This window comes from Anolis carolinensis, chromosome 4 (genome assembly GCF_035594765.1).
Source record: "Anolis carolinensis isolate JA03-04 chromosome 4, rAnoCar3.1.pri, whole genome shotgun sequence".
Lineage (NCBI taxonomy): Eukaryota > Metazoa > Chordata > Lepidosauria > Squamata > Dactyloidae > Anolis > Anolis carolinensis.
The window spans coordinates 190,282,589-190,295,479 of NC_085844.1; positions in this window are offsets into that span (position 1 = coordinate 190,282,589).

A 12,891-nucleotide genomic window follows, 5' to 3' on the forward strand; every position below is an offset into this window, starting at 1 on the left:
TGCTCAGACAGACATCACTGCAGCTTATGACTGATCAAAAGCAACAAAGCTTCTTTCAAGAAGGATTGTGCTGGGGAGGGGATGAGTTTTGTTGGAAAGAGTAGCTATATCATGGTTGTAGTTCAGTGCTATAAAAAATAGGTCAGAAAGCAGGGCTGTCCTTTGACATTTTGTTACCTGGAGTGACATGTCAGGTATTAAGATAGCCTGCATGCAATATAATTTGAGTGAGAGCTGTCTGCATATTCTCATCAGACGGCCTTTCCTCCATTCATGTTTTGAAGGTGCTTACTCCAAGGAGGCATGCTTTAGATGTGATTAACTACAATTCCAATCATCCCAAGCCAGCATGTCGCAATGTATTTGAAGGGTGCTGGGCTGGATGAAAAAAAGTTTATGAGAACTGCATACATTTGAATACGAATGGCAATCCATCTGAAGTGGGGAGGCATAGTTTTGCTTTAAGAATTGTGCATATGGAAGACCTCAGAAAACCTACAATAGGTTCACTGTGACTCGTAACTTGGAGGCACAGAAAAATGACAATAAATATGAGGACAGGAAATATTTTTTTAAAGGACTCCTATGTGAAGGAGAGCAGCATATGGGTGAGGAGAGATTGTGCCTCTTTGAGAATAGCTCTTGGCAATAATTTATTATGAATTCTGTAATAAAAAATTTCTCAGGAGTAACATTTTAGCTGATCAGATTTATTTCAGTGACTCAGTCAGTTAAACCTTGAAACACTCAATAAAAGAGGAAGAAACAAAATCAAAGGGCTGAAAATTAAGAATGAAACATTTAAATTGAGCATTTGCAGATAACCTAGTGGTTACAATAGAAGACCCAACAGAAAACATAGAGAATTTACTACATACATTAGAAGAATTTGGAAAAGAAGAAGAGAAGAGAAAGTTGAAAGAATTATCAGGATTACAAACTGAAAAAAAGTAAAATACTTAGGAATAACACTCTGAAATAAGAATATGACACTATTTCAAGACACTTATGAAAAGACGTGGAAAGAAAATCAGATTTACAAAGATGGAGCACATTAAAGTTGTCACTGTTGGGAAGAATATCTGCTATCAAAATGAATATACTAGCAAAAAATGCTATTTCTTTTTAAACAATGGAAAAAAGACTTAACCAAACACATATGGCAAGGCAAGAGACTTAGAATTAAAACCAAAATTCTGAAGGATGAAAAGCAAAGGGGAGGATTGGGGTTACCAGACCTGAAATTGTACTTTGAAGCATACATGCTAGTTTGGATGAAAGATTGGCTAACCTGAAGAAATGAGAGACTGTTAAAATTAGAAGTTCATGATCTACGTTTTGGATGGCATGCCTAAGCAAAAGTACACATAGACTTTAATCACCAATTCAACAGAAGAAGCCTTTTACAAGTGAAATACTGAGAAAGGAGAACCCTGGATTACGTACAGAGATTAATAATACATGAACATAAAAAATACAGACTAAAAACTCAAAAAGTGTTGAACCCCAAAGGTACAAAAGCAGTCTGAAAACCACACTGGGGCCAGGTGTTCAAACAAAACAGTTTATTGAGGGTTATATATATATATTTGCAAGCAAACAGCGGAAAGAGTCAATAGAGTAAGTAGTCCATCATATAATGCCCACAATAGTTCAAAAGATAGTTCTTCAAAGTCTTTCAAAGTTGTAATCCACAAACAGAACTCAATGAGTTCCAGCAAAGAGTCAATGTCAGTAAGCAGCCAAGAGTTGCAGGAATCAGGGACAAGACACTGCAAAACGACAACTGGAGGGTATTCCTTGGAAAGCAGGGAAACGAGTAACAAGGCGGGGTATATTCGAGAGTCACAAGGCACGAACTCCAACTGGGTATCCTGGAAACGGCATGGGAACAAGGCAAGGATCAAGAGGCAGGAATGGAGATGCTTCTCCCAAGAATGGCAATGTTGACACCGCAACGAAAACAAGGAATGAGGTCCCTTTAAGGAAACCTCAAGGCTACCGTTCAATGAGATCCAGGGCAATCACAGCTTCACATGGGAAAGTTTATTCATTACAGTGCTTGAGAGCCAAACGTTTACTTCTTCTCAGCACTTCCCTTTGACTCCTATCCTGTGAGATAGATTGTCTCCGACCAAAAGACACATCCTCCCCTACAACAACTCCATCTGGTGAATCCAGCCTTGAGTTAACATCGGAATGTTCCCCAATTAGCTGTTCCTCTGGAAGCACAACTTCAGGCACTTGCAAAGTCATTGGGCTCTGATCCAAATCACAGAGAGGCTCAAAATCCAAATCAGCCTCTGAGTCCCACTCCGTCTCCTGTGGAGGGCCAGATCCTGACAGCTGAGCTATAACAAGAAGAACTGAAGGATGCAGGACTTCATCTATAGTGGTACAAATATAGGCAACTGAAAGAAAGATTTGCAGTAGTCAGTAAAAATATAGGATTCGAAAGAGACCAATCGAAATTTGAAAAGGAACTGTGTACTAATGAATAATACCTTATTGAAAAAATATAAAGTATTACGGAAAATGGAAATAGAAACAGAACTGATAAAGGATTGTATAATGAAATGGGCACAAAATGTCAAGCACACCATAGATATAGATAAATGGGAAAAATGTGGACTATTGACTTAAAGAAAATTCAATGCTATGATCTTAGAGAAAATTTTGTGAATTTAGTACCTAATTCCAGCAAAACTAGCTAAAATGTATAAGGCAAGAAACAACAAATGCTGGAAATCTAAAGAACAGGAAGGAACTTTCTTTCACATGTGGTGGTCCTGTAAAAAAGCAAGAGAATTCTGGAGCAAGATAACAAAAAACACAGCAAGAATTTTTTTCATTCAAAGATACAATTGGAGACTGAAATAATTTTATTGGGAATGTCAAATAACCAAACAAAACCACTAAACTGTGATTATAAAATATTATATTGCATAATCATAGCAAGAACAGTTTGCGCACAGTTCTGGAAGAAGGCAGACCTTCCAACAATAGAAAAATAGATAAAGTCTTTAAAATCCCAGAAATTGACAAATTAGCAATGATGAACAAAGAAAAAAAACACAACAAATATTTATCAAGGACTGGGAACCATTTCTAAACTATGAAAAAAAGAAAGAAGGAAAAGTTTTTGTAGATGGCTTCATAATTTAACCTGTTAGAATCTATATAGGGAATTTATAAATAATAAACATCAGGCCAGAAGGAAGAACAGACAAACAATGTAATAGGAAGGAAGAACAGAATTATATATGAATGTCTCCAACCCAAGGGACGGGAAGTCACTAAATTGGGAGGGGTAGGAGGAGGGGAGAGCATAACCAAACACGAATATTGTATAGATGTTCAGAGGTATTGTATTGGAGCATGCATATATACATGTATATGGATTTGTTTCATTGTTTTTATAAATATGTAAATTGAAAATAAAGCATATTAATCAATAAACAATTAAATGCTCACAGCACATGTTCAATGATACATATATGTGTATATTGTATTATATTGTGTGTGTGTGTGTACATATCTGACTGCTTTATTATGTTGTAGCACTCAACCATGACATTTTAAATACATCATCTATGAACCTTTCACAATTTATTCAAATTAAGCCTTGATTAAGGTTCCTAAGGAGACAGCTGCCATTGAAATGCCTTGAACAATGCTGATGTGATTGTCTGAAATGATCTATTTTGTGGAGGCTGCCCTGTTAGGTCAATATTTATAGCCTTTGCAATATATCCCACTACTTACTTCAGCTACATAATGGCATTTTCCTTCCAAGATGAGATGAAGTAATTGAAGCAAAATCAGGTTTTCAGCTTCACTAACTCACTGCTAGAAAGACCAGCACAGTGTTTACAAGACGGTAGTCATCCGGTTTATAAACAAGGGGCTTCACCAGTAGCTGTAAAAGTGCATTCCAAAGATGTTCAGTTTGGCAAGAGGCAAGTCTGCTTTCAGGGGGGCAACAAGAAAAGCAGTGCTTGGTTTCCACAAGTCGGTTTCACAGCATAAACCTTTGTCCCCTGCCTCTCCATCTTGGACTCTTAATGCTCCCTCCTGCAGGAAGGGAATGCCTTTGTGTAGACTTTTTTTTATACCTTGTGACAATACTCATATCCTTATCCAGGTAGGTCATCTATTCTTATATTTCATATTTAGATGAGGAAAGCTGAATGCAAAGATCAGAGATCACAGCTATGTTGAGACAAAACTATGTGGACTCTCCCTCTTTGGTGCAGCTGCATTGTAAAATTAAAGCAGTTTGACACCACTTTGATTGGCATTGCACAATACTGTAAACAATGGGAGCTGTAGTTCTGTGAAGCAACAACACTTTTTGGCAGAGAAGGCTAAAGACATTATGCAACTACAACTTTCAGGATTACATAGCATTGAGTCATGCGGGTTAAAGTGGTGTTAGTCTTCATTAATTCTATAGTGTAGATGCACCCTTTGTTTCTTTGCTAGTGTCTCAATTTAGTGTAATTAAGACCAGAGCTTGTGAGCTTTGAAATGAGATTCAAGAGAGAAGAAAACCACATATTTTTCTCCAAGATCAAAGCAAAATATTCTTGAAGGTGGTTAGCATCTCCAAACATGATTTAGGAACCCAGCTGACTGATGTTATGGCTTGATATGTGGGAAAATGGGAGTTTCTAGACAAGAACAATACAGCAGAATTGGAGGCAAAAGTAGACACGGGGAGAAACTTTCCTCATAGTAAAAGAACAGATGGTAGATAATGGAGACATGTTGCTGTTTTATCTTTTGTTTTCCTCCATGTTTGTCTGTGTGTACTATAAATGTTATTGAAGTTACCTTACATGGTGTGGCGTCACATGAGTCTGGCTTTTAAAAATTATGCAATACAGTTATTTCAGATTGGTATTGGCAAATGTCTCTAGAGGTCAAACGTCTGTCTACCCACGGACCCTGTGAAGGCCAAAAGAATGGCCCAAAACAGAACTGGCAATAGCTAAAATTCCACTTCTGGTTTTTAAGAATTGATGTTAAAAAATGTTAGTGAGTCTACTTAAAAGTTGAACTGTTGTTTCCAGAGGCTTCTAGAAGAAAATCCCTGGGGGGAAGGGATGAGTCAGGAAAAGGGTGTCCGGACCCTTTGGCTGACCTCAGAGATTATACTTCTATACCCTTAAACATTTTACAGATGACCACTGTGACATATATGGTCCAGCAGCATCAGAGCATGACCAAGATGACAAAGTTTATTAATTAGAAAGGACCTACAGCCTAAGAGAGGCTGGAACAGTTTGCTTTTGCCTGAGTTTACTAGGAAGGGCCTCCTCCTGTCCTCTTGCTCCACTGAGTTTGAGTGCAAACTATTTTTCCACTTTGAAGTCAGCTTGAAGCAATTGAAGTAAGCTGAGAATAAAGGGGGAAAGTGGGTGGAAGAGAAAGAAATTGGGATATTATCAAAGAAGACAAAAACATGGGATGACAGAGGATTAATTGGAACTGTTCCTGCCAAATCAGGTCAGTTAAAGAGTATGCAGTTTGCCCATCACTCTTTTAATAAGTAAACCTTTCCTCCTAACCTCTTAGCATGTGACGTAGCTCGTCGGCATGTGAATAAAATGTTTTATTTCAGCTGCTGTAGAGAGAGTATGACCATGAATACAGCATATGTTGAGTAGCTTGAAGGGGAAAAAAGCCTACCTCTCCTGAACCCATGTGGAACAGGTTCATTCAGGTAGAGAAATCAATGTGCTGCAAAAAGAATGGAACAAACCAACTCCTGAAGAAAAATAACACATCTCTGCCTCCTCTTTTATCCTGTTCTCTTGAAGTGTGGGTTGGGGTCCTTAGATCGAGAAGAGCTGAAGACTTTCTAAATCAACCGATCCCTTCCTGCTTGTTGCCTTTCTGTCTCGGCTCTTTGCCCTTGGCTTGGATTATCTCTGCTTTTTTCTGCAGGATAGGCTTAGGCACAGGGAGCTCCCAACAGCTTCCTGTGCATTATAGTGATGATGAACAGGCTGTGAGGAAAGATCTGTCATAAACAGGTGCTCTCAGAAGAAAAGAATGTCCTACTGCAACAGCTATGAGCTCTCCATAGTATCCCCCTGCCTCCTTTGCCGTTCTTTCTGCTGCGCCTCTAAAGCCATTCCGGGATCCTTGGAAGGAAGACTCATGTGAAGGTGAAATGAGGCACTAGTTAAGTTAGTCATGCTGGTTCACATGTACTTTTTGCTCTTTCTGCGTGGACAGAATTGTCTGTAGCATGATGAAGTCTCCCAAAGAATAAATAGCATTTGCTGTGACCCTGGAAGCTCTCTTTAACCAAACAAGTGGAAATATTTCATAAAACAAAGAGGTATGTATTTCATGAGGGTGTTTATATGACGGTCTCTTTGCAGAACAAAATTGCTCGTATATGGCTGCTCCTTCTGGGAATACAGGGCTGGGAGAAGATTGTATGCAACTCCCCCAACTGTTAGCAACAAGTTCTGGCTTTTTCAGGACATATCTGGACATCTTGAAGAAAGCATAGTTTCAGTGCAGCCATTATTACAGCCAATCTGTAAGTAAATTCGCTTCATTATCTCTGTTCTTCAAAGGTTGGAAAGAGGATTATGTCTTGTATGTTATAAAATATTAAACTGTAGAGCATATGGTTATATCCTCCTTTAATGAAAGAAAAAAGGAATTGTATTTTAAATAAAATTAAATCTTCCCACATATACTAGCCTTGATAAGTTTCAAATATTGTCCATGTGTGTATAGCTGCCATGTATGTTTTTATAGTGCATTTTGATCTGTAATCTATCATTATTATTTTTTGTCTTCTGCATTTATCGTTCGCCACTTAAATTTGACACTTCACAGGCTTCAAAAGTGGCAGTGTTTGCAAATCTCTTAAGTGTGTGTCTCTCTGTGTGAATAATGGCCTGGTTCATATGGCCAATTGCTGAACCATAATAACTTCCCACAGATAATTTGCCTTCAAAGTAAGCATAAGATTCCATGGGGTAGTAGTTTTATACACAGGCCTGAAAATGTTGGTTACACTTCTTGGGCTAGTATGCTACTGTTATCATTAACTGAATTGATATCCCACCTTTTTCCCAGGGTAAAATCCATCTTCCAGTCATTCTAAAACACTACAGGCAGTCTGCAGGTTGTGAACAAGATAGCTTCTGTAGGTTTGTTCTTAAGTTGAATTTATTTGTAAGTCAGAACAGGTACATTTTAAAGTGTAACTCCAAGGTATATGTATGTGTATATGTACTGTATATGTATATGCATATGCATATGTACATAAGCTTTGGATTGCATAGGGAAGGGTTAACACCCCTGTGGTGTTTGTTTTGTTTTGCTGTCTGTTCCTCTGTTCAGAAAATTTCACCTCACTTTCTGTCCCTGTGATAATTAGATTTTGAACATTTTGGCTTGTTGTGGAACCCAGGACTGGTGATAAAGCTTCAGTGGAGACCCCCTTTCCCCCATCATAACTCTTTCAGGAGTTAATTTCTCTTCCTAGGGGTAGATTTCTCTCACTTCCTGTTGTCCTGCCCCATTCTTAACTATGAGCCATTTGTAAGTCCAATGTTTTTAACTCAGGGACTGTCTGTATTAAGTTAAAATCTAAAAGAAAAAGAAATAACAATATCATTTAAACATGCCTAAAATAGTTAAAACATATTTAAAACATAACGACAGATAAAAGATAAGAAACACCACACCACTCACAGGCATTACTGCCACATAATTGAAACCTCAAAGGCTGGCCTGAATAAGAAGGTCTTCACCTGTTGGAGGAAAGAGAGCAGGAAGAAGGCTCGGAATCAAATTCAATTAGTGCTGAATTAAATATGATTTAAATAGCACCTAGTCTATGTGCCTATGCTGAATCTGGTTTGAAAAAGAAAAGAAAAACGTTAGTAGCATCTACTTCCTTATGTTTATGAAATGAAGTGCCTTAGAACAGACCTTTTATAGGCAGTTTCAATGTATGAATAGCCATAGAAATGCTATGTGATATGGTGACAAATGGAGTTTTAACAGTGGATGCTGGGAGACAAAGGCAAGAGGAAAGATGGGTTGCTGTGAGTTTTCCAGGCTGTTTGGCCATGTTCTAGAAGCTCCTGATATTTCACCCACATGTATGGCAGGCATCCTCAGATGTTGTGAGGTTTGTTGGAATCTAGGCAAGTGGGGTTTATATATCCGTGGAATGTCCAGGGTGGGAGAAAGAACTCCTGTCTGCTTGAGGCAAGTGTGAATGTTGCAATTGGCCACCTTGATTAGCAGTGAATGGCCTTGCAGCTTCAAAGCCTGGCTGCTTCCTGTCTGAGGGAATCCTTTGTTGGGAGGTGTTAGCTGGCCCTGATTGTTTCATATATGGAATTCCTCTGTTTTCCGAATGCTGTTTTTTAAATTTACTGTCCTGATTTTAGAGTTAATTTTAATACTGGTAGCCAGATTTCGAGGAAAGATGTTATCCAAAGTCAAAGTGAGTAGATAACCATATGTATGATGGAAGAAGTTATTGTTATGTAATGAGATGCTGACTGGGAACCAGAAAGCAGATGTGATAAAGTGGCCAAGAGAGCCCTCATGGCATGGAGTGTCAACCAGTGTTATAATATGTGCACTGTGCCAGGAAGCCATTGTTCAACTTGCTTTCAATGGACTGGAGTTTGTGGATATACAGTATTCCAATCCTGCTATTTCTCTATCCAAACTTCTTTTGTAGTTTTTGGGTTTTCGAACAGTTGTTTTGGGGTCAGAAATGAAATGCCAAGGAAGACTGAAGTGTTCTGCAATTGTTTTTTTGTCTATTCAACTCTATATTCCACTTTGTATATCCATTTATCCTCTGGCACAGAGGCAGGTCTGTTTGCCCAGTGTAGAGTACTGAAGGGATTGTTGGCAGTGGATGGTATGTATCAAACTAGAAGATGAGCAAGAGAAGTACCTCTAATATTATGTGATGTAATTAGGTCCTATGATGTCATTTCCTGAGTAGATATGTGGGCAGAGTTAGCACCTTGGTCTTCTACCTGTCTCCCCATCCATGTTGTGTTGTGTGTCATCCTGCAGGTAAGTGACTGTTTGAGATTGGAAGGTTGTCTGTAAGCCAGTAAAGGCCTGCCACCAAGAGCCTTTGAGGACAGCATTATTGTCCAGAATAGGTAGTTAACTGGTGATACATCTGCGTGCTCTCACTTGGGAACTGCATGTGACCATCAGTGTAGTTCTGCCATTTCCTGTCTTCAGTCCGTTCTGTAATAGATTGGTCCTGGGTACAACTCTTGTGTTGTAGTGCCCCCCCTCTCCCCCTCACTTCATTAATGTGGCTTGACAAATAGTTAATTGTAATTCCATGAATTTGGCATTCTTGTTCTGTGAGCTGAGCAAATGCAATTGTGTCAGAAGAACTGGCTCAAAACTATGAATTTGCTAGTGTTTTCAAGGGAGAAACTGGAGGCATGAAAATACATCTAGAAGTTAATCAGTGTGCAATATAGTGTGGTACTCAGATGTCTGTTGTTAGCTATGAAGTGTCCAGGAAGTGGACTTCTTCTGTTGATAGCTCCAGACTGAGTTTGGAAGTTGGAAGTTGCTGAAATTCTGGTGAAATGTATTGAATAAGTAATATCTACGAATACAAATTATATAGACATCAACAATGTACTTTATGGCATGTCTTTGAATTTTACACCAAATGTAATAGAAGCAATATTTGATCAATCCACATTGATTAAAGAGTATAGTGAACATTGTCACAAAGTTGTAACTCAGGCCAAAGAGGGGCTGGAGATAAAGCATCAAGATATTGTATTTCACCATCATGGGCTGTCTTTCTGCATATTCCCATCTTTCATCTCTCTGAATCTTTTGTTCTTTCAAAACTTTGTGGTAGAGTTTTCTTATTGAGTTTGGCTAGCTGAAAGTTGTGCAGCTACACATTTGCTGCCAATTCATAAGATCGGGAAGTAAAGCAGTAACTTTTAAAGAGAGTTTGTGAGGATAGGCGGGTAAGAAAAATTATTATTATTATTATAAGTACAAATATCAAGACATGAAAACTGCAGTGAGAGATCTTTCACAAATTCACTTTGCACATGACAATTGTTCTACATTGATATCCCATCTGTTTTGGAAATCTTATATGTATACTATCATGGATTTTTTTTAAAGACATCCAGAACTGCAGGTATATACATGATGGTAAACATTCAGCTTAAAGGACTGTAATTTGTTGGAAGTTGCCCTAAATTTGTAAACTTCTTAGGAACTTGGGTTAGTGAAAGATTTGATTAGACTATTTATCGCTATTAGCCAAAGGGAACGGAACTCACCAACACTAAGATAATTCCACTGGCCCTACTGTTAAGCAAAGTGAGGCAGCCACCTCAGATAGAAAATATTGTGGGTCAGTCCTAAAGCTGTTGTCATTAAACTTTTCAGTTGTTCTTCCCTGTGAGATGATAACTAGCTTTCAGCTTCCTAAACTAGTCAAATGACTTGGATGTGGTAAAGCAGTGTGGTCCAACCCGTGGCCTGCATGTGGACCACCAATTCATTTTTATTGGCCCTTGCCCTTCTTATTGGAAAAATATTTTAATTTAACATTTGAAAAAAAATCATTTACCCTTCTTCTGTTTTAGGTTTTTAAGAAACGTTTTCTTTCTGGAATGTCTCTGGCCCTCACATTCCTATACTAAGGTTTGATTGGCCTTTGGGTAACTAAAGGCTGGACCACACTGTGGTAAAGGATTCTATTATTAACTATATTCCACTTTGACTGCCATGATTGTCTTCAATGGAATTCTGGGATTTGTAGTTTGGGAGACCTAAAGCTCTCTAGCTCAGTTATAAATACCCAGATTGTAAATCCCAGGATTCCATAAGATGGTTCAATGACAGTTAAAGCGGAATATATCCATTTAATTGTGTAAATTGGAAAAATTTACACAAATAATATTTTACTCATGACCCAGTTAGCTTTTGTATGTCAGGTAGAAAGGTTATCAGCAGTAAGCCTGGAAATGGGTAAGGCATTTGGTACTCTAAGAATCTTATGAATTAGACCAGTGGTGTCAAATTTGTGGCTCTTCAGGTGTTTTGGACTTCAGCTCCTACAATTGGACATTGGAAAAGCTGGCTAGGACTTTCCAATGGGAGTTCGAGACCCAAACATCTGGAGGACCCAAGTTTGAGACCTCTGGATTAGACACTCATAAAGCTGCATGAAACTTGAGTTGGTGCCATTAACTTCTCTTTCGCTTTATTCAGTCTCCATTTTCTACCTCTGTAGTAAGAACAATTTCATTGCCATCCAAGACTTCATAGATTAGAAACTGGGATACCTGCAACCAAGCCACATGAGAGTGTGGTCAAAAAGATGTGTTTTGACAACAAGAGGCAAAGGATAGTAATGGGGACAACACACCAAACTCTTATTTTAAGCAGAGAGATTCTGGAATATATGCACTCTGTTTAGGAAGGGCAAGACTCTGTCTTCTCTTCTTCCTGCTGAGTTAACTGAATGCAAACTACTTCTATATTTTGAACACAGCAATTGAAGTAAGCTAGAGCAAAGATGAGAAGTGGAATGAGGTCACAAAAACTGGAGCATTTTAAAGGTTGCTGAGAAAGTGGGACTGCAGAGAATTAAATTGAGCTAAACCTGCCAAAATTGGTCAGTTGGAGAGCATGGAAAGGATGCAAAAATGTAGGTTTTAGTGTGCAGTGCAATTGCTTTTTTAGTATCCACTAGAAAACCACAAGAAAGAAAATAATACTATAATAAGATTGCTGGTATTTTTTAAAAATACAAAATAATATTAACAGACATTTCTCTCACTCCTTGGTCACTGCTGAAGACCAAAATAACTTATTTTCCCTTCCCTCTTGTTATGTAACTGAAACCAAACTGATAAGAAAGAGCATCCCATATCAGAGAAAGGAAGAGGTAGGAATATGAAGATGCAGCTTCTCGTTGAATGAAAGAGGGGTTTGAGAGCTAGGGCTGAAGTGGTCTGATAACAATCATAATGACAGTCGCCAGGCAGTTCACTTGCAGAATCATGAAGAAGCCAAAATGCTTCTGATTTCCAGATAAGTAATTCAACACTTCAGTTGAGCATTTAGAAATACAGTTCAGGCATCTAAAGAAAAGGAACAGCTGCTATTACCTATGGAATACAAATGCAGTAAATATAAGAATTCTGGGTGTGAACAATTTTTACCATCTCACTCTGCAATGTTAGACATTCAGGGAATGAAGAAAAAAAATTCAAGGAGGAGCCAGAATTCTTAATGGGGGAGCCATGCCCCTATTTTGCCCTCAGCCAAATAGATAGGTAAAGGTAAAGGTTTTCCCCTGACGTTAAGTCCAGTCATGTCTGACTCTGGGGGTTGGTGCTCATCTCCATTTCTAAACCGAAGAGCTGCCATTGTCCGTAGACACCTCCAAGGTCATGTGGCCGGCATGACTGCATGGAGCACCGTTACCTTCCCGCCAGAGCCACCTATTGATCTACTCACATTGGCATGTTTTCGAACTGCTAGGTTGGCAGGAGCTGGAGCTAACAGCGGCCGCTCCCGCCGCTCCTGAGGTTTGAACCTGGGACCTTTCAGTCTCCAGCTCAGTGCTTTTTCAATACACTTCGCCACCGGGGCTCCTTATTTGCCAGCCAAATAGATAGATCCCATTATTTTCTTTCAATCCAATGTTTGCCCCTTTTTTTGCGTATATGCCTTCAAATTGCCTGTTGATTTATGTCAATCCCATGCATTTCATAGTGTTTCTAAAAGAAAGGAATACTCAGAGGTAGTTGTGCCAGATGATTCCTGCCATTCTGATTCCAATGAGGTTGAAATTCTACATGTTCTCAGCAGATG